Below are 22,288 nucleotides of genomic sequence, written 5' to 3'. Positions count from 1 at the left end.
CGAACCCTTCAGACCCCGCCCTTTTCTGTGGTCACCCAACACCCCAGAACGTTCCGTCCGGAAGTTGGTTCTCTGTGGGTGCCTCTCATGCCGGCCGCTGGACGCCCACCGCCATGGGCACACCGAAGAAGGTCGGGACCTGGAGCAAAGTGACTGCGTCTATGACCCCCACCCCCGCTCTTCCTCCGAACCTCCTCCTTGGAGCCCGCGGACGCCATCCTCTCCACACCCCTGTGTCTCCCGTTCTTGTTGGACGAGGGAGATTGTCCTGTTCACAGATTTGCAGCTGCTTGAGGACGACATAGCTCAGCATGGGGAGGGTTTGTTGATCTAAAGGTCCACGTGGAAACAGATTGTTGTAATGGTGCTTCTGTTCTGAGGTGGCAAAAGAGCTCGAGGCAGGAAATCCACGCCGGTGGGACATGCTGGCATAGACTAGCAGGTGCCCTGGCCAGCTCAGGCGCCCTGGGCTCTGGGCTGGCCCGCGTCTCCACGGACCCTCTGTGCTCCTGCCCTGGCAGCGAGTAGCCTCCCTCGCGGAGGGTAGAACAAGGCTGTCCTGGATTTCCTATTCCTATGGCCTCCGCAGGACACTTCCCTAGACCTGAGGGAGGTCACTGAGGTCACTGTCAAGGTGAGGGAGACTCTGGTAGTGACAGGGTGTTGGCACGGCAGGACCTGAGGGAGGATGGCTGGCATGGGAAAGGGTGTGCACCGTTTTCACGGGTCCCGCTGCTGGAATTCTGGACACAGACCAGCCGAGTCTGCCAGCAATTTGAGGGTCGGATTTTTTAAGGAAAATGCAGTTGCGTATGGGACCTGGAGTTGAGAAAGGAAGGAATGGTCAGTGCCGTAATTCTGTTTCTGGTGGAGGAAGATGTCTGGATGGACACTCAGGTGGACACAGGCGGCAATGTGCCCCAGGACCTGCCCTGCCTGCGGCTACCTGGGCCGGGTCTCCTGAAACTCCTGCCCCTGGGCTGACCCTTCTTTGGGTCTGTTTTGGTCACGGCCCGTGCTGAGAGTTCCCGCCTGCCTGTGGGGTGGCCGTGCGGAGCCCCATCTTACTGTTTGTGATCCGAGCACCGACCCCGTGAGCTGGGAGCTGGAGCTGGAGACCTCCTCTTTCCGTAGCCCAGCACGTGGGGGCTCAGAGGGAAGGAGTACCTCGTTCTCCCCGACCCAGACCCCTGGGCTCCCCGGCGGGATGGGCTGGAGAATCCACCCGGAGACGAGTCTCTACAGACAAGCACGTGTCCATGACCTGGACTCTACAGACGAGCACGTGTCCCCTCAGACGTGGAGTCAGCATCTCAGAGGGGGTGTGCCTGCGTCCCCGCCTCTCCCTGCGTCCAGCCTGGTGGTCCCCCGGGACACGCCAGGGCCTGGAAGAGTCCTGTGGCCTGCGGGCGGCGGGGTGGGGGCTCTCCGTGCATGGCCAGCTCTGTGCTCTGCTATCGTGCCCATGGAGATGCTGTCCAGGGGTCTCCAGCCTATCCAGTAACTCATTACCTGCCTCCTGCTACTTCTTGGCCGCCACGTCCCCGTACAAACGGGGGCTGTGTTTGGGTTGTGCTGTGAGCCTGGTGTGGCGAGAAGTTGCATAATTAGGTTGACATGATTTCTGCTCCGTCTGAGATTCGTGCCTGCTCCCAGGGGGTGGGTGTCCGCGGGGGGTCCTGAGTCGCGCTCCCCGGGGGCTGAGCTCCGAGGCTGGGACGATGGCCCTTCCACCTCCGTCTCCTCCTTGCCTGGTGGCTCCGTGGCTCCCGGCGTCCATCCTGCTCGTCTGCTCTGTGTTGGCCTCGTAGGCCCAAAGCCCTCCGTCTGGCCTCTGACCGGGTCCGGACAGTGTGTGCAGGGGAGCCGAGGATGTAACGTGGGGTTTTTGTCAGGGTCCGCTGCCGTGATAACCCATCTGTCCGGAACAGCCGAGACAGTTCGTGTGGTTTCGAAATACTGTGGTTCATTTACCCCCAAATCTGGGGACTCACTGGCCCCTCTCCACTTCTGTGAGTTAAAATTGCATTAAAGCATTGAGAAATTAAATTACAAATGAAAACCCTTAGTGAACAATAGGAAAAATGAAGGAAGAGGGAAAACGCAGAGACACAAGGGTCCCTGGCAGTTCTCTTCCCAGGAGGAGGGGGCCGGGGGAGGGCTGGCCCTGTGCCTACCTGTCCCTCAAGGAGCGGTGCCCTCTATGTCCTTTAGGGGTTAGGCACTTTCTTGTTTAAAGTGATTTTATTTCTTTAATGAAAATACTGCACACGTGCACAGAAGGGAGGAACGCCAAATGTCTGTGGGCCTCCCCGAAGCTGACCTCCGTTAACCGGTCCTCTGTACCTGTCGCCTGTCCCCGCACAGCCCGTCCCCCGCACCCCGTCCCCACCATCTGTGGGGGAGAACCGGCCCAGCTCATCCAGATTTCCACATGAGGGCATGTCCTTACCTGCTGTCCTCACTCGTCCTCAAGGCACATCCTGACCCGTTTCAGAAAGTTCAGAGCAGCTGAGTCGTGGGCCCCAGCTCTGCGGGGACCTCGGGCTCCTAGGACGACAGAGCCCTTGCCTTTAACTACTTTATTATTATTGTGAATAATAATAATAAATTCACAACTCATCGACATATTCTCCTTAAATTATAATTTTAAACCATATTTCCTCCTGTTTTAGAGTCGTATTTACAGCAATGACAGATTCCCTTCTCTGCCAGAACTGTTTGAAGGAGGATGTGGAACGCCCTTTATGGAGCCCCACCGCCAAAATAGGGTTTCCATAGATTTGGAGAATGAACATGCCCCTTAATCTGGCTCCTATGGAGAGCATAAATGCTGTCTTCCTTGACACGGCGAGCTGGTTTCTTGGAATTGTGTTTCGAGTCACGCTCAGCGGCTGTCTCGTGTGGATATGATCTCCCCACCGAGTCTTCTTAAAGTTGAATTTGTGCAGCAACCCTACAAGGATAAACTCAGGGCTTCAAAGACTTTGGAAGACGTGTTGTGGGGCCCACTTGGTGACACGTAATGAGCTTGATGAGGTGACAGGCCATCTAGGCAGGAGTGCCGCAGAGACGCTCGGGGACGTGAGCACCGGGAAGAAGCGTGCTCATGGTTTTCAACCGTGCGGCTCTCACAAGTTCGCGGAGAATTAACCTCAAGTGCACGAGATTTACCAAGGAGAGCTTTCCCTGTGTCATGCACGCGGGCCCTGGGGGGTGTGTCCAGACGGGACTCCACAGGTCGTCTACACGAAAACCCAGAGAAGGCAAGTGGCTTGGGGTGGCCCCGTGGAATCGGTGAGCTGGCCGGGCCCCCACACCCTGCACCCCTCTCTTCCCCAACACCCTACAATCTGCTTCTCTCTACCAAAGTGCCTGCTCAGATTTGGAAAATGATGGGCAAGTGCCTCCCATCTTTGAGCCCTGTGGGTGGTGACCGGACCTCTGCCTTGAGAAGAAACGCAGGAGGGTGAGGTGTTTCTGATACAGGGTAGCCTGAAAGCAAGGAACATCACAGGTGGCAGAGCGAGGGGGTTCTCGCTGAGATTGGTGCAGAGCAAATTCAAGATCACAGGATGTGTAACGTTGAGGGCAAGAAACACAGCCTAGCACTAAAGTTGAAACCAACTTTAAAAATACTTCTTGAGCACAGAAAGGATGTAACAGTGGCCCCAAAGTCTGGATTATACTCATAAATCTGGAAATTCCGGACTTGGAGAAAGAGTCTCAATTTCTGGCATGAGACAGAGAGGCTATGATGGGTACGGCTTACTTTCTTTTCTTTTCTTTTCTTTCTTTCTTTCTTTTCTTTTTTTTTTTTAAGATTTTATTTATTTATTTGACAGAGATCACAATAAGGCAGAGAGGCAGGCAGAGAGAGAGGGGGAAGCATGTTCCCCGATGAGCAGAGAGCCCGATGCGGGGCTTGATCCCAGGACCTCGGGATCATGACCCAAGCTGAAGGCAGAGGCTTAACCCACTAAGCCCCCCAGGTGCCCTCCTCCTCTGTGGTTTTACACCGATACTGTAGGCACCGTATTGTAGCAATGGTGGCATCAGATTTTGCCCCCCCCTTCCTTATTTGTTCTTGTTGCTGTTTACTTGTGTTGTGACATCCCTGGATGAAGTCTGTGAATTTTACATTCCCTGCAGTGCAGGTTCACTGAATTCTCTTATGGTTTTTTAGAAAGTTTCTTCTTATTATTTTTAAAAATTTAAAACGAACTTTCTGCATGGGCTATCCCTTCATCAAGCATTTTCCCTTTAATGAGATAAACCAGAGCATTCTAATTAAACTGGGCAGATTGACCATACCTGCTTACTGCTTTCACCTCTTGGGACTAAAATGGTACTAAAAGAATGAAAAAGGTACTCCTTAGGGCACCTGGGGTGGCTCAGTCAGTTAAGAATCTGCCTTCAGCTCAGGTCATGATCCCAGGGTCCTGGGATGGAGCCCCACATCGGGCTCCCTGCTCCATGGGGAGTTTGCTTCTCCCTCTGCCTCTGCTGCTCCCCCTGTTTGTATTCTGTCTCAAATAAATAAATAAATAAATAAATAAATAAAATCTTTTTAAAAAATGAAATGAACTTCGCGGGGGTGAGACCAGGGTTGATGTAATTTAGCTGTGAGTCCGCAATGGTCAGACTTCCTTAAGCACCTTGCCCGTGTGTCTTCCCCTCTTTGCCACGGGGGTCTGGATGGGAAGCACTTCAGGCTTCACAGATTTCACACGCAGGCTTGGTTTCATCTGCTGCTGCTGGAGGCTCTCACTTCAGCCGGAGGGGGAGGGACCGGAGTCTTCCCATTTTCCCTGTCCTGCATGGAGCCTAGATGCCTGGGAATACATTGGAGCTTCTCAAAGCTGCCTGTGGTCTTCCACTTCTAAACTCCCAGCCACACTCTTGTTTGCCCTGACTTGTATCATGGCCTTGGGCAGCTGGGTGCAGCTGGCAGAACGCCGTGGGTGGTTGGGGGGGGTCCTTTGGGCAGACCCCCGCCCTGCTGAACGGAGCATCACATCATCTGTGTCCGGTCATTATGCTCCAAGAATGTCGACTTTTCCAGGGAGCCACAAGTGCAGACACAACAGTGTCTGTGTCTGGGGATGGGGCTTTCACGAAGCCCACTGTGCCTGTGCTCCCTCGCCCCGGCTCCCCGTCCCCGACCCTGGGTCCCTCATGCTGAGGATATGCAGCCTCCCTGGTGGGCAATTTCCGCCTCATCCTGGGTACTGTTTCACTGGTGCTCTGACATGGTCAACGGTGTTCGTTCCCCCGTACATGTGTAGCATCCGGGGAAGAGCGGGGGTACCGACGTCCTCCCCTGGCCATTCTGGAAGTCCGGTGTGAGAAGCGTCACTCTATTATGGGAAACATTTGGTAATGTTTAAAGGGTCTGTTCATCAATCCCAGGAAGGTCTTCCTTGCTCAGCGTCGCTGAGCTGATGGTGGCTGGTCGTCATGAACCGAGATGGTTTGTATGTCTGGGCGCTCAGGGTGGGGACAGGGGCAGGCTTTCCTGGGTATTTCTGCCTTTAAACGTTTTATGTTCCTAGTCATTCATTTTTCTAGCATTCGCTGAGCAGTACGGAGCCGACAAATGTGCTTAAAAAAAATCCAGTCCTTGCCCTTAAAAGGCAAAGTTCTGAGGTTAAAGAAAAAAAAATTAAACTAATGGTTGACAAGGGAATTAGAATATGCTTGACTAATGCAACTTTTAAGCTTTCTGTATAGCCAATCGGAACCCTGGAGTTATGTTCTAAGACTGGGAACATGGAATTTCACTATAAATAAAAAATTATTCTTTTTTTTTCTTAAGGATTTTATTTATTTGACACAGAGAGAGAAATCACAAGTAGGCAGAGAGGCAGGCAGAGAGAGAGAGAAGGGAGGAAGCAGGCTCCCTGCAGAGCAGAGAGCCCAATGTGGAGCTCCATCCCAGAACCCGGGGATCATGACCTGAGCCAAAGGCAGAGGCTTTAACCCACTGAGCCACCCAGGAGCCCCAATAAAAAATTATTCTTATAGAAACTGTGAACACACGTGTCCAGAATTTCAGTGCCCAGACAACCACGTATGACACGGCTCCTGTGTGTTCAGCAAATGTGAACTGTGCCAACATTTTAAGTTTGTCCCCCACACGGAAGGCTTCTGACTTAAACCGCTCTCTCTCCCCAGAAGTAAATGCCGTTCAGTCTTTCGGTCACTTCAAACGCACCTGCCTTCTTGTCAAGGGAAGGACGAGAGAGAGAACACGCTCGGGTCTGCTTAGCTTCCCATCCTGCTGTGGAGACACAGGACGTTCCAGTAGGAAAGTCAGGCAGAGTGGAAGGGAAGGTGAGTTGTTTATACCACCCTGCCTGCCTGCTTGGTGACGGAACAGCGTGTCCTGCCTGGTTCTCAGCCGGAAAGGAAAGCCATCTCCACGACGAGTTAGAGTGGCCTGAGGATGTCCACTGCATCTGGAGCGGGCGAGTGCCCCCACCTGGCAGGGCAGTGGCCTCTTCTCCCACAGAGCCGTGGCTCATGGTGACTCGGGGCCTCAGAATCCCTCCATGCTCCTGAAAATTGCTGAGAGAGTTTGGTTTCTGTGGATTATGTCTGTTGATCTGCACCAGCACAGAAATCAGCGCCGAGATCTTAAATTATTAAGGGAAACAGTGCTCCCTTTACGTGTACATATGTGTACATACATAATATAGTCCTAATAAAAGTGCATTTTCTAAAGATGGAACCTCAGCCACGTCTTGTGTTCTCTGCCGATCTCTTTAATATCCAGCTCCAAAGCAGACAGACCCTCACACCCGCGCCTGTGTTCAGGCTTCTGTGATGTTTCACGTCAGGGAGGCTGCGGGAACCCCCACTGAACCTGCCCCCCCCCCCCCAAGAAGACAGGACTGGATAAGGCAAAGCCTGGCTCACTGTTACCGTGACGATGGCCCCACCCTCTGCACTCCTAGTAGCCTCCCTGAGCATCCTTGGGGACCACAGCCCCGTGGGACCAGGAGACCTAGTGTCTGCTTCTTCACCCCTCTGTGCCCATGACTCTGGGAAAAGAGTCATCATACTCCTACAGCGGACGTCCTGGATCCTCACTGGGACGGGCTGCTTCTCTCTCAAGTAACGTGCTGAGTGCTGCGTGTTTCCCTTCGGTCTTCCGGAAATGGCTCCCCCCTTCAGGGAAGGCGTGGATTTGTGTCGCTGGTAGAGCTGGGTCAGCCCGTAAGGGTCCGCCAGAAGAGACTGAAATGAAAATTCTTTGGGATGAAAGTGATTTTACACCTGGGACAGCGGTAAAACCTGTGTTGATCGTATGTCCAGAAGGTTCTCTGAGGCGGGATTGTATTCTGTCTGCACACCCCGTACGGCTCTTCCCGCTGGCCTTTGTGGACAAATCAGACTCGCGTTAATGAAAATTAGTGTAATGATTTTATGTCACAGACATTTTCTAAACCTTTCTTGGGGAATCAGTATCAACGACGGATCTACTTCCCGTAATGGGTCAGATTAGTAAAATCCGGTATTTTAGAAAGCAGTGTGGGTACGATTAGCAATTATTTCCTGGTCACAACTTTGTTAACACTGCTTTGGACACAGCTTGGCTTTGCTTGTGCAGCAAGACCTCTGAGTGCCTCAGTGTCCTCGTCACCCTGGACCCCCACAGAGCAGCCCACAGGCGTCCCCATCACCCTGCCCTGAGTCCACCTGGTGTCACTGAAAACCAGGCAGCGACTGTGGGCCCCGTCCCCCAACAAGAGCCCTGGTGGGTGGGACATGTGAGTTGATAACCACCCTTCTGTTCTGAGACTGTCATTTTGCCTAACTGTGGACCCCTGGGGTCTGTGGACATTTATGTCACCTGTGGATGTGCCTAGGGAAGCTCAGGGGAGAGAAACATCTGAAAACTTAGCCCCAAGTCTCACATGACCAAGCCAATGGAATGATCAGCCACGAGGATAGCTCATTTATTTGCAATTTTAGGAAACAATATTCAACTTTCGAAGAATCTGTATTTGAGCACTGGTGACGCCCAGTCTGTGGCTTCTTAATTCCCAGCATTCCTGAAAAGAGGAACAGCGTTCCTTCCCTCTCCTCCTCAGACTCTGGCTCCCCGTCCTCTTCTCCCTCCCCTTCTGCCTCCTTCTTCCTCTTTCTTCTTCTTCTTCCTATTTTTTTTTTTTTTTTTGCAAATTATGTGATAAAGAAATTAGATCCTTTCTTTGTTCTAGATTTCCCCATGCTGGGTCTCCTGACTGCGTCTGGTGTAACTGGACATGCTCCTTTTGTCCCCTGTATCTCCAGCATGGCTGTGGTTAACCACAGCAGCTTTGTCAGATTCAAGTTCGCTTTTGTGGGATAGTCTTGTGACGTGGTCTTGGGGCACCCATGAGGTGGTTAGGGAGTGAGTGGTGTGGACAGTCGGCACGTACGTCTTACATTTCAGAAGAGAGCAAGATGGTGACATTTCCCTTCTTTGTTCCTATTTCTTTTCTTTCTTCCTTCCTTCCTTCCTCCTTTCTTTTTCTTTCTTTCTTTCTTTCTTTCTTTCTTTCTTTCTTTCTTTCTTTCTTTCTTTCTTTCTTTCAAGATTGTATTTATTTATTTAACAGAGACAGACACAGTGACGGAGGGAACACAAACAGGGGGAGTGGGAGAGGGAGAAGCAGACTCCCCGCTGAACAGGGAGCCCGATGTGGGGCTCGATCCCAGGATCCTGGGATCATGACCTGAGCCGAAGGCAGACACTTAACGACTGAACCACCCAGGTGCCCCTCCTTTTTCTTTCTTAGCTGAAGTTTTCTGAACATTATCTTACTGCCATCGATTTCATTACCCTGAGATAAGTTTATCCAGGTAAAGCAAGATAAATTGCTGGTTTTCCCTGAATGTTTTAATTTTTAAATAATGAGTTGGCTGTTTCATGTCATCCAAAGCTGACCAGTGAAGGTTTTGCTTTCAAAACAACATTAAGATTGCCCAGGTTTAAACATAGTTAATATAGTTCCATCCATTTCAGTTTTTTTTCCTCGTTGGTGGTCAAGTTGTGTCAACGTCGGCAGTAGGAGTTTCCTGAGTCCTCCCTACAGGACATCACTGTAACTCTACAAACGTAATGAGAATTCACACTCGGAGAACACCTTCTCCTTGAGCACACGTAGAACACTCCCCAATGGACCGCATTCCTGGTGCTGGAACAGGGCAGCAGACTGAAGGGTAGAAGCATACTATGTGCGCTCTCAGAACACAACAGAACCAGAAACTTGTAACAGAAAGCTAGCTGGAAAATTCCTTTTTGGAAATTAAGGAGCACACCTTAAAATAACTCATGTATCAAGGAAGTCTAAAGATAAATTAAAAATGTTTATAACTAACTAAGAATAAAAATATGACATCAAAATGTGAAGGGGGATTACATTAATGTGTATATTATATACTGTGTATCCATTGTATATACGTATGTGCTGTAGATGTAATGTCGATATTAGGTGGTCTTAAATATATACATTAGAAAAGTGGAAATGTGTAGGTTAATTCACCTCCGTAAACTAGAGAATTAAACTCATGGAAAACAGAAGAAAACAGAAGAAAGGACAGTATGGAAATTTGAGCAGAGGTTAATGAAATTGAAAATAGGAACACAGAAAAACACAATAAAACTAAAAATAAATTCTTTGAAAAGATCATCAGAAGCGATTAATCTCTCACCAGGCCAACCAACCAGAGAGAGGGCACACGCATTCCCGACACCAGGGGCCGGAGTGGGGTGGTCCCTCTTGACCCACACACTGTAAGTCGGGTGCCCTCCACATTACTTACTGACCCCTTGCAAGAGTGATACGACCAAAATTAACTCAAAAAGAAATAGATGCTCTGACCATCCTCGTGTCTGTGAAAGGGACTGGGTCATGGGGAAAAACATTCCACAAATGTTGACGTCTGTCCAGATGGTTTCACTGGCGAGCCTCACCAAGTGTGAGGCACCGTGGTGATTCCCTCTAAGGGGAGAGAAGCAGACACTCGCTGACTGGTTCTCCTAGGACAGCATCAAGGAGAAACACGGCAGCTTGTAGCCAAGACCCTCTGGAAGGACTGGTCCAAGGGTAGATTTAGGCGTTAGTGGGGTGGAAGAGAGAAGCTGGACACTCACTCACACACACGAGGACGCCTGCTTTTCAATAGAGGTGCGCAAGGGACCCAGTTGGAGAAGGAAGTTCTTTTCAGCAAGTCGGCAACAGACCTACATGTGAAAGCCAAAGCTATCATCTTTCCAAAGAAACGGCAGAAAATCTGTGATGCTGCAGTGGGGAGAGACCTTGTCCAGAGAACAGCACCTCACAAACTCTGCGAGGAAAAGGAAGAAAAAAAAAGAGCCAGATTCATGGACTTCATCAAATTCAAAACTATCCCCTCTTGCAATGACACAATTAATAAAACAAGCATCCGACGCTCACACTGCGTGTGTATCTGATTGATGGCTTGCATCTAGAACGTGGGTACTTCCTACAACTCAGCAAGAGGCAAACCACGGTGGAACAGAACACGGCCAGCTATCTGAAGGGCTGCCTCATGAGAGGAGATGGGTGGGTGACCGTGAAGACCCGGAGATGTGCCTGATGTCATTTGTAGCTGGGGAAAGCTCAGTAGAACCCGGTGAGGTGTCTCTTCGCACCCCTCCCGGTGGCTGACATTGAACAGACGTGTCTTTTTGTGTCCCCCACAAGTGGCTGATAAGAACGTGCAACGCAGATCTCTTTGGGGACGAGCTCTGGTGGTTTCCGGTGAAGTTACATACACAGCTACTCTGCGGCCCAACGCTTGAAGTCTTAGCTCCTTTTCCCACGGGGAATGAAAATACGTGTTGCACAAGAACAACAACATTCATCAAGGCCCCCAAACGTCCGCCAGTAAGAAAACAGATAAACTGTGGCCTGTTTCTCCCCTAGGATGTCATCCGTCCTGATCCAAACCAACCCCAGTGGAAGACGCTGATGTCTCGATTCCAGGCAGGCATGCGTCAACATGGAGAACCAGTCCGTGGCCCTCGATGCCACAACATATGTTGCCCGTGGGAGATGGGAATTGATTAGAAGGGCCCAAGGGGGAGCCTTCTGGAATGACAGAGACATTCCATGTCTCGACAGGAACGTGGATTACACAAGTGTCTACATTGACCAAAATTCATTTCATTGAATGGCTATGATCTGTGCATTGGATAAATTTTATGTCGACAAAAAATTAGAGACATTCTTCATGTCAACCACCCGTGTCAACCACCCTTCTCTTCTCTTTTCCTTCCTTCCTTCCTTCCTTCTATGTTTCATCACCAGCCAGAACATCAGTTTTTTTGATGTCGTGTTTCAAGATTCATTGTTTATGCACCACACCCAGTGCTCCATGCAATACGTGCCCTCCTTAATACCCACCACCAGGTTCATCAACCCCCCCACCCTCCTCCCTTCCAAAACCCTCAGACTGTTTTTCAGAGTCCACAGTTGCTCATGGTTGACCTCCCCCTCCAATTTCCCTCAACTCCCTTCTCCTCTCCATCTCCCCTTGTCCTCCATGCTATTTGTTATGCTCCACAAATAAGTGAAACCATATGATAATTTACTCTCTCTGCTTGACTTATTTCACTCAGCATAATCTCTTCCAGTCCTGTCCATGTTGATACAAAAGTTGGGTATTCTTCCTTTCTGTTGGAGGCATAATACTCCATAGTGTATATGGACCCCATGTTCCTTATCCATTCGTCCGTTGAAGGCATCTCAGCTGTTTCTTGAGATTCATCCACACTGACTTCATCCCGGAGGTGCCCTCTATCCCTGTGTGTGGTGTCCTCTGTGTCACGGGGTCCAGGCCATGCTCCCAGCTGAGCACCTGGGGGCCGAGCGCTGTCCGTGGTTTCTGTTGTAATCAGCCGTTCTGCTCAGTGTCGAGGTTCCATATCCCTGAGTGATGGGTGGGGTCCCCAGCCACACCATAGTGAGTCGCTCTCATTTTGAGCTGGGAAACGAACTGGAGATGCCTGTCTGGCTGTGGGGTGAGGGACGGACGGACGCAGGACCTGTAGTCAGGGAGGGAGGTTGTTGCAGGGTCTGAGCGCCAGTGTCCTCCCTTGGGGACCAGCACTGGCCATGAACTGTTCTCTATGCTGCCCATTGTATCCCTTGCACAGGCAGGTCAGCTCCGGCCATGCCCCCGACGGCCTGGGCCAGTGCCATAGGCCCTCAGACCTGGGCCACACTGCAGAGCCCTCGCCCCCGCTGTGGGGTCTGGTCCTCTCTCTCCTTCCCAGGAGCCCACCTCCCCTCGACCACCACGGCTGCTGGCTCCACCTGGAAGGAGACCCGTCCTCCCAGTCTGCTCCTGTCAGACGTGCTGCTCTTGGGCCTGGGACTGTCACCCGACTGTCTGGCTGTCCTGCCTCCAGAGACCGCCTGCTCACTGCCCCTTGTCCCGGCAGCTGGAGTCATTGTTCCCAAATCCAGGACGCACTGATTCCACCCCTGCCGTGCTCAGAAGCCCCAGTCTCTCCGCTTCCGCACCCAGCGAGGTTCAGAACCCAGAGGCATCTCCTGCGGTCCTGTTGACGTCGAGGTCCCATGGGATCCCAGCTCACTGAAGGCCGTCCGGGCCCGAAATCGTGTCACCAGCATCGTTTCGCTGTGGGACTTGGGTAGATGACACGATTCATCCCGCTCACTTATCTGTAAGGAGGAGGAGGCCAATGACCCCCTCCCCCGGCACTAAGCGAGCTCGACGCGATAATATGGGAGGGCTCAGTGCGTGTCCGTTTTGTGGTAGACTCAGAGTTCCCCATGGAGCGTAGTTATACCTAGTGAGACAATTCCAGCAACGACTGTTCCATCACGTTCTTACAATGTGCCATGGACAAAACATGGGGTCCACAGACACATAGGATGGGCCCTGTCTTTTCTGGGGGGCCACAGGTGAGTATGATCTACACGGGGAACCTACAAAGCCCACATCTTCATTGGTGAGACCCCAAAAGTGTGTTTTCCCGTTGGGAAGCCCAGGAGGGCTGGGATCCACTGGGCATCCTTTTCTCCGCAGTGCGGTCTCGCGGGCCAGACTGGCCGCAGCTCAGTCCCCACATGTGGCTGGCCTGTCCCTGTGCATCTGGCCGGCCCTCCAGAGGAGAGCTGAACCTTGCTGGGTTTTGGATTTCAAACCAGAGATTTCTGCTGGCAGAATTCTGTTCTCTAGCTGTCTGTCTTGCTGTGGATGCCAGGCAGAGCCTGGTGGCAGTTACGGAGAGGCATGAGGACAGCTGGAGCCGCAGGCTGGCCCTTCCCCTCTCTGCCTCCCTGGCGATGGCTGTGCCCTGATGGGAGTGCGGCCTGACGTGAGCTCTGTCTGGTTTCTCCTGCCGAAGAGCGGCTGCTGAGGGTCCTGGGGACGGCTTGTTCCTTGTGGCTCCAAGACAGTGGGAAGGAACAGCCTGGTCCCCGTTTCAGCCCCAAACATGCCTTCTCCAGGGGCAACTGGGTCTGCACTCTAGATAGTCCTGGTGAAGAGCCTGGGCTGTGAAGAAAACAGATTTTCCCATCCGGCTCTGGAGACTCCTTCCACATTCACACGGGCTCACGCGGCAGGCAGTCCTGCTGGCTTTTAAAACGGCACAGATTCTCGTTCATCCTTTTCTAGGGCAGACCTACAACAGTTGGTGCTTCAGACGGCAGGTCTGCTGGAAGCACAGCCACCCTCAGAACCACACCACGGAGCACGGTGGGAGGTTCTGCACTGGAGTCCCTCCCCCGCTCGTCCCTCACGCCCACCGCCCGCCACCCCCGCCATCCCTCTGCCTCCTTCCCAGGACTCAACCACGGAGCCACCAGACGCTCGACCCATTCGTCCTCTGTCGTTGTTGGTACTGACGCACATGTACTCTGCTCGCATTTTGGATTCTAATCCGCTTCACTTAGCTGCTCAAACGTGTTCAGCACTGGCCTCTGGGGCATCCTTGGGGGGGCCCTCGCATGGAGCGCCCGTAATATTTGCCACCCCCATTCTCGAGTTCAAACACATCCCTGGTTTCGGGGGACATTGCCACGGTCTGGCTCATGGCCTGCATTTCCTGCCCCGGGACCGGCCGCTTCCCCGGCGAGCCTTGGATCCTTTCCTCCGGGAACAGTGTTGAGTCCCAGCCCGGCTGCCGGGGTGCTCGTCACCCCCGCAGTGCCCTCCGCTGCCTGCAGTCTCTCTCAGCTCACAGCCTGACATGGGTGGGCATTTTTGTGGGAATCTGTGCCTGTCTGTTGGCATCAACATCTGCTTCCCAGGAGTTCGCCCTGGGGGTGAGGCCTCCTCCGCACCCACCTGGGCCACCCTGGCTCCAACTCGACGCTCCTCTGATGTCCCCACGGCAACAGCGAGAAGCCTGGCTCCCTCCCTTTGATACCTGCTCACTGGAGTCCCTAGAACCCCCCCCCCCCCGGGAACGTGGAGGGCTTCAGCATTGGTTGTCCCCCCCACTCTCCTGCTCCTGTTCTTTTCTGCCTTGTGTCTGTGTGTCTTGCACACGGAGAGGACTTGGACCCAATCCTTCCCTATTTCCATGGGACCATCTTAGAAGGAGCTCTGCAGCCGTCTGTGGAGAAGCAGATGCCAACTCTCGAGTCCCCTGACAAGAAGAGCCTGTGCTGCTGCGCACGAGCTTGCACCGGAGGCAGTTGGAGTGACTGCATAAGGGAGGAAACGAGCGATGCGGGTTACGTCGGGATCCTGGGTCCCTTCTGCGGGAAAGGCGGGATCATGAGCTCTAACTCAATGCCCCCTTCCGCCTGGTGAGGGGAAACCCAGGCAACATCACGGGTCCTTCTGCAGAAACCGGTTTCTGAAAGTGTGAGTATAGACTATGGCTGCTGTGTATTGCCCGTCTCTCTCTCTCTTTCTTTCTTTCTTTCCTTCCTACATCTTCTAAATGTTCCTAAAAGAGAGCATATTATCTTTGCAAAGTGAAGAAAATATTTACTTAAAAGGCATGTTACTCTGATGCAGCACTCTGATCTTGGTGATGTCCACGCTCCGGGGCCATTGAGAAGATGGATGGGGCAGAGGCTTGGACACTCCTTCACAGCCCCATACTGCCCGTGTAGACAAGCCACACTTCTGTTCACAGTTTTAAGGTTATGTGGTAAAGCCCAAGTCTTCACCAAGGAAATAGCGGTGTTTGTACCATTCGGTATTCTGTGCCCAACCAGAAAGGAGGAACTCCGTAAACCCTTAGATGTGGAGAAACCACAGTGTGTGCCCTCAGTTTCCCTTACACGCTCCTGTGCTTGTGGATGGGGCAGCAGGGACTCTACAACCATCCCCACTGTCGGGGTATGACGTGACCATTCCTGCTGTTGCAGAGAGCATGTGACGTCAGAAGGATGAGGCTAGATACTGTGGTCGATGGAATGCTGGAGGCTCTGGGCTTTGGTGGCCATGTGGTAGCAGCCCTGGTGTGTGCCCTGCAAAGCTGGGCGTGTGAAACCCATACGGTATTCGTGGCAGGAGGATGAGAGCAGGTGGTGTTGGAGGGTGTGGCTGGGAGACGGGTCTGAGGTCCAGCAGGAATATAAGTGCCCCACTTTCAAGCGTTCAGTGTGATGAGGTTTGACAAATGCTACGGTGCTGAGACCACTACCCAAATCAAGACAGAATACTTCCACCACCCCAAAGCTTGTCTGTGCCTCTGGCAGCCCGTGATTCACCTGGTCCCAGTGCCAGACAGCCACTGACGGGACTCTGTCACCGCACATTACTGGGGATGTTTTCAATTTCATAAAAATGGAATTATAACACGGGGAGTCTCCCCTGTCTGGCTTCTGTTGGGGAACCATGCTCTACAAGTGTTTTCACGTTTGCATGAGGAAACATCCTGGCAGTGGGGTTGTAGACTGGCTGGTGGCAAGCACACCAGGGGGGGTCAGAGACTCTCCCTCCCCCAGAGGCGGTTACCATTCTTCCCCAGAGCCACTGGCTTACATTCTTAGAGGGTGAGGGGCTGAGGGGCTGAGGGCTTTCCCTTCCTTCCCGACACAGGACCTGGCATCACCAGGAAGGTGAGGTTTCTCTCCTTCTCCAAAAGGGAGGATGGGCAGCTGCGTCCCCAGACCCATGTGAGCTCCCAACCACATGTGCGTGCTCCCAGCAAGCACAACCTTGCTGCCTGTCCAGGTGTCACCTGCTCTCACGACATCAGCCTGTGGGCGGTTGGGGCCCAGGGACCTGGAGGTAGCTGCAGGTGTATCCCTAACCTGGAAACCAGGTGCATCCTGTTGGGCAAACCAATGAACCAATAAATAAGAGCACAAAACTCAACCACTTCTCTTGCTCAGGTTAATGTTGTAGAGACTCATGTCAGTGCACGCACATGACTTCTCGTCACCGCTGAGCAGTGTTGACTTGTGTAGACATGGGGCAGACTGGTGATCCACTTGCCTGTTTATGGACACTTAGCTCTGCGTCTAGTGTTTCCACCCAAATGTTTGACCTGAATAACAAGGCTTCAGTGTGTTTACATATTCGTGTGTGTGTGTGTGCAAGTGTGCATACTCCAACAGCTTCATGATCGTCAACCTTTGTGATTCTCTGCTTTCTCTTGACCTTTTGGGCAAAGTGTCCATCTGAATGCTAATAGACAGGTTGTCCTGGCGTGTACCAGCGGTAGCTTGCCTGCACCTGACCCTAGAAGCCAGATGACAGCTGGCAAGGAAGGCGGGTGCTCATGTGTGTCCCACTACGGTGCCAGGAACGGAGACTGGAGATGTTACAAGCAAACCCTTCCTACAGTTTCCAGCCTGTGGTGTCTCTGGTTACCATCCTCGACTGTCTCTAAGACGTCAGTTGTGATTTGGAAGAATGATGAGCACAACCTTCCCAGGACGTGTGTGTCTTGTTGGTGTCACTTGGATAAACCCTGAGTAGAGCTGCTGGGTCACATGGGAATTATGTGCTTAACTTTAGTACCACTGACCAGACTGGGACGGAAGAGGTGGACCAGGTTATATTCCCAGCAGACCTCTCCAATGCTCGATAGGGCGAATGCTGTGCCTGTCAGCCACTCTGGAAGGCATGGGGTAGGTTGGTGTGTTTCTGACAACTAATGCCGTTATCCACCGGGACTGTATCACTGGGCATGTTTTGTTAGTGACATTTTATTCACAGGCCCCCCCAGGACTGGTCTGTGGCGAGTCTGTCTCTTTCCACTACACCCCCGTGCAAGCAAGCATTAGCCTCGACAACATCCCACAGGCAGGTGCCATGCCAGAGGGTGGGCCGCTGTGTCCCCAGATCCATGCGAGCCCCCAAAACTGGCAAAATCTTGCTGCCTGCCCAGGTGTCACCTGCTCTCATGGAAAACACCTGCTACCAGAATTTTTCTTGTTTTTGGCCAATACACACTTTATATGTCTTGCTCAATCTTAATCACACACCACTCAGATTTACTCATCAACACAGGTTACTTGTTTTTAACACATTTTAGATTTTTAGTAGCTCTTCTCCTGCAACACTTCATCTCCCCTAACGACTTGGCCATTATCAGCTACTCAGGGTGTCCAGTCTTGTTTTCCCTTCTCATGTCTGCTTTGAACCCAGGACTTGAAGCTCCTCTCTTCCAGGGAATGGAAGTGGGTGCTCTGAAATGTCAGCTCCGCAGGGTGACATGGCCATCCCGTCTCTGCTCTCCCGACCTGACCTGTCCCGGCACGAAAGGCAGGGGCTTCCACCAGGTCCCATGATCCAGACCACAGCTCCCTGTCAGCTACTGTAAGGGAACCGGCGGCTTTGCTGACTTGATTTAGTCACTGAGCTGACAGTTCTCCCCTGGGGTGAATGACCACCCCAGTCACCCCGGGGTGGCGGGTGTCATGCCACCTTCCCCCCAGCAGCACTGCCTCCCACCGTTCACCCCAAGGAGCAGAGCTGTGAGCATGGGGACTTTTAGGGTGCGACCTCCCAGGATCACGTGCTTTCCCAGCTCGCGAGTTCACCTGCCATTGGAGATACAGGGTTCCGGGCAGCAGGTTAGCGGGCTTCACCAGCTAGGCGGGGCCAGCCTCAGGGGTGCGGTGGGGAGATTTCCCGCTGCCCCCCTTCCTTTCTGTGTGATGTCACCCTTGCGTAAAAGAAAGTAAGATCCTCCAGGCAAGTGGCCCAGGATTCCCGGGGAGACATTCCACAAAGCAGAGCAGCGTGGCACCTGTGGCATAGAGTCGTGGGCCGGGGCTCACCCCTGGAAGTTCCCCACACGGACACACCATGTCCTGAACTTACGGAGGGGACGTGGAAGCTGGAGCGGTCATCCTAGGGCTGGTGTCACTGGTGGCCGCGCTCATTCTTCCTGGCTTATTCTACCTGGGATGTCTCCTTCTACTTAAAGGCTGTGCTGTGTTTCTGGGTCACTGTCTGTCACACACGTCCAGGGCACGGAATCCCAAAGATGGAGCACGAGTTCACTTCCACCCTTGTCCCCGACGCTGCCCCCTTTCAGGGGATTGTCTCCACCATCGGCTTCCTGCGCATTGCGCCAGAACCCTTCTGTGGGCTCATATGCCATGTGTGTGTGCGTGTGCTAACACGTGTGCTCGCCTGTGCTAGGAATGTGTGCAGATAACATACAAGCGGCAAACACACTGTCCCGCTTTTTCTACTAACCACACAATCATGGATCCTTAACATTCTGTTTTGTGGCTTTTCAAAATTTCTTTCTATAAACCGATCATCATTGACTTAATTCTTATTTTTAGGTTGTTTCCCACCTTTTGGTTGTGAACAAAAAAATAGGGGCTATCACGGACCAGGGTAGACACTTGACTGATCACAGGTGGCACCGCAGGCGTTGGGTTAATTTTTAGCAATGGAATTCCTGGAGGAAAATGAGCTACGTGTTTCCTCTTTATAATTATAAATTATAATATATATTCCGTTTAGCTTTACCTTCATATTTCAATTCCATCTCTCCCCATGATGATGGCGAAGTGTTCTGCACTGCCTTCCACTGTGGGCTTAGACGCCCCAAATATTCACTTTATGTTTGACGTCCGGTGAGCTCAGTGCTGTACTTATAGGGACATTTCGCACCTTGTAAACTCTTCCCAAGACCCGGGATGTCGTTTTAATGACGCTATTCAGCTCATTTTGTTTCCGGGAAGTTTTCTTGGATTGTATCTTCCATCTCCCAGGTCCTATAGCTTCCTTGTACAAGCAGACTGGCATGCATTCGAGGGAGGAGGGATGAGGGACGCCTTTGCTTGTCTCCCTGCTGGGTTTTATCTTTAATTGTTTGAACTCTGTTAATTTGCACGTCAATGCAGCTGCATTTCTCAGGACACAAAAAATGGCCTTTGAAAACATTCCTCTGTCTTTGCACAGCATTTCTAAGGGTTATCTGCTGTCTGTTTCCTCATCGTGTGTCTGCTGGGCTCTTGGGTTTTCACTTGGGTCTGTCAACAACAAAGCGTTGTTTTCCACTTCAACAGGCGCTTAGAAATAATTACCGAGGGGCAAGAATCTCTGAGCCTCTGTCTGTGAAACACAGCTCGGACATATTACACAGTATTTTTAAATTTGATTTTTGTATTCAGTTTTCATAAAAATGTGTTCTGCAAATCTATCATTCTTTTCATTGTATTTTTTCAATTTCCAAGTGAAGAAAGATTGAAGACATTTTAGCTTTGGCTCTTGAAAAAGAGTTCAGTTTTTTTTTTTTTTTTTTTTTTTTTTTTAAAGCACTGAGTGTCTTTTTTTTGCCCCTCAAATGAAGACAGCTGGGTGGGAGTCCGGGACTGTTTAGCTCAACTGGGGACTTGGAGAGACTCTGGAGGCCCAGATGCAGGGTCGGCTCCGTGTGGCCCGTCACGGTCCTCTGTCACAGCAAACCATCACCCCTGTCCTAAGAGAAAGCCCGAGAGGTCCACCTACGGCACCGAAGGGTTCTCCAAGAGGAGTCTTCCCTGCCTCTCTGGGTGGTCCTGGGGAAGTGGCGTCCCTCCCCTTGGCCTCAGCCCCTTTAACTGAGCATGAGTTCTGAAGGAGAATTCCAGGAACTGTCTAATCCTTCACATCCCATGACTTGAGGGACATCTGGTTTGCGCTGGAAGTTCTCCACTGGCCCCTCCGGCCCCGCTCCCCGCCAGGCTGACATCCAGGGCGGCAGGACTGGGCCCCTGCCCTCTGCCTCTGCTTGGGTGTGGCCGGTGGACTCGCGGGGCATTAAGTCCCAGGGACAGCTGTTTCTCCGAGGTCAGCACCACCAGATGGGCACTGGAGTTGTCTCTTTGTGGGCGTTGCATTGGGGAATCTTGTGTCTGTGTTTTGACCAAATAAAATACAAACACCTTTCAGATCGAAAGTTCTATGGACCGTGCATACAACCCAATAAACATTTTTAACCTATAATATTTCAGGGATCATCTTCTGAGAATTATCATTATCTGAGAATTCGGCAAAACATAACATTGTTCCTTCCCATAAACACACACACATAGAGTATTTTCAATCCGAACAGCAAAATAACGGCGACTGTTTCAAAATATTCAAAGGAGACTTTCTGGATTTTCTTCCCCAAATCACAATGTTTTTCCCCCAGGGAAAAGGACAAAAAACCCCCTTAGTTCAGACATGTCACTTGAAAACACACCACACAGGCACTGCTTTGAAACAGTTACTGTACTTATGAATCTTTCTCTGATTTACTAAAAATGCCTGTCTTTTCCTCCTTGGCTCAGGGTACAGAACTGTAGTCTGTGTCCGTTGTCATGGTACATCTGCAGTGTTTATATTCGAAGTTTAAGAGATTGCTTGTCTATAGGTGTAACGAAACCCTGGCTATGGGAATCTCCTGTGGCTGTAGAAATTGCACTCACGGGACCCGCAAGGTCCGCACAGATCGGCGGCAGCTGTGGGAATGAAGCTTTTGTCGGATACGAAATTGCATGACTTCATTGCCCCTGCCCCCCACAGGAAGTCTGGGAGCCACCCGGGCATTCCTGAAATGTACGGGCAGAGGCACGTGCGGTGTATAAGAAAACCCCGAACAGGTGGCCCTAAATCAGAACCTCATGGTTCGGTGAACTCGCTCACCCCCAGCAGCTGTCGTGAATGGTCACGGTCTGGACGGGCAGCGGGCAGGTGGCTCGCTTCTCACGACTGGGTTGGAAAGACAGGTCTTAATGGGAGCCTCTGCTCTGTGCACTGACTTTTCAAATGTGGTGATGTAGGATCGCCTGCGATGTACGGGTGAAGGGAAGTTTTAGAAGAAATGATGGTCCTCAGGGAAGATCTTGAAGAACGGGCTCATTAAAATACTGGGTAGACCTGGGTTTTGTGGATCAGAGTCAGTGAAATGGAGCCACATCATGGTTTCAAAGGCCTTTGTAAGATGCCCTCCACCTTCGCTCATCACTGGCCCAGGGGCCCCTTGCTGTCACGGAATGTCTCAGTAGGTTCAAGTGAGCTGCAAAGGTATTCGGGAATGCTTTTTCCTTAGGTCTGTCTGTGAACACCACACAGGAGGGTGAGTGGTCCCTCATGTAGCCTGGGAACTCTCACAAACTTACTGCAAAGAGGTGCACAGCAGTCAGGAAAAAATTGGATGGAAGCACCATTTAGAACAAATCAGTGACACAACTGAGAGCTTTTTAATGGTTGCACTGGAGCCTTTGAGTAAAAGTGATGGCAGCTTTCCAGTCTACCTCTGAGTCAGTGGTTGGCTGTGATTTTGCATTTCCGATCCAGGAATCACTTGCTGTGTTAGCTGTACAGAAGCTCGGTCTCCTCATCTATTGAATAAGGAAACTAATTCCTACCTCACACAGTTGTCATGCATATTTAAAAAAAAAAGAAAGAAGTTCTTATGAAACATTCTTTGCCCTGTCTGGCACAGCAGATTCCTCCAAACTGGAGAACAAGGTAGAAAGGCCATTTCTGCTGACGATTCAGAAATGGTCACTAGAATACTATTCCTTGACACCTGCTTCCATAATTAAACATTAAAAAATTTTAAGGCTCGGGGTGCCTGGGTGGCTCAGTGGGTAAAGCCGCTGCCTTCGGCTCAGGTCATGATCTCAGGGTCCTGGGATCGAGTCCCGCATCGGGCTCTCTGCTCAGCAGGGAGCCTGCTTCCTCCTCTTTCTCTCTCTGCCTGCCTCTCCATCTACTTGTGATTTCTCTCTGTCAAATAAATAAAATCTTTAAAAAAAAATTTTTAAGGCTCAAAGGACTTTTTTTTTTTTTTTTAAAGATTTTATTTATTTGTCAGAGAGAGAGAGGGAGA

This window comes from Mustela lutreola, chromosome 4 (genome assembly GCF_030435805.1).
Source record: "Mustela lutreola isolate mMusLut2 chromosome 4, mMusLut2.pri, whole genome shotgun sequence".
NCBI lineage: Eukaryota > Metazoa > Chordata > Mammalia > Carnivora > Mustelidae > Mustela > Mustela lutreola.
This window is presented reverse-complemented; position numbering follows the sequence as displayed.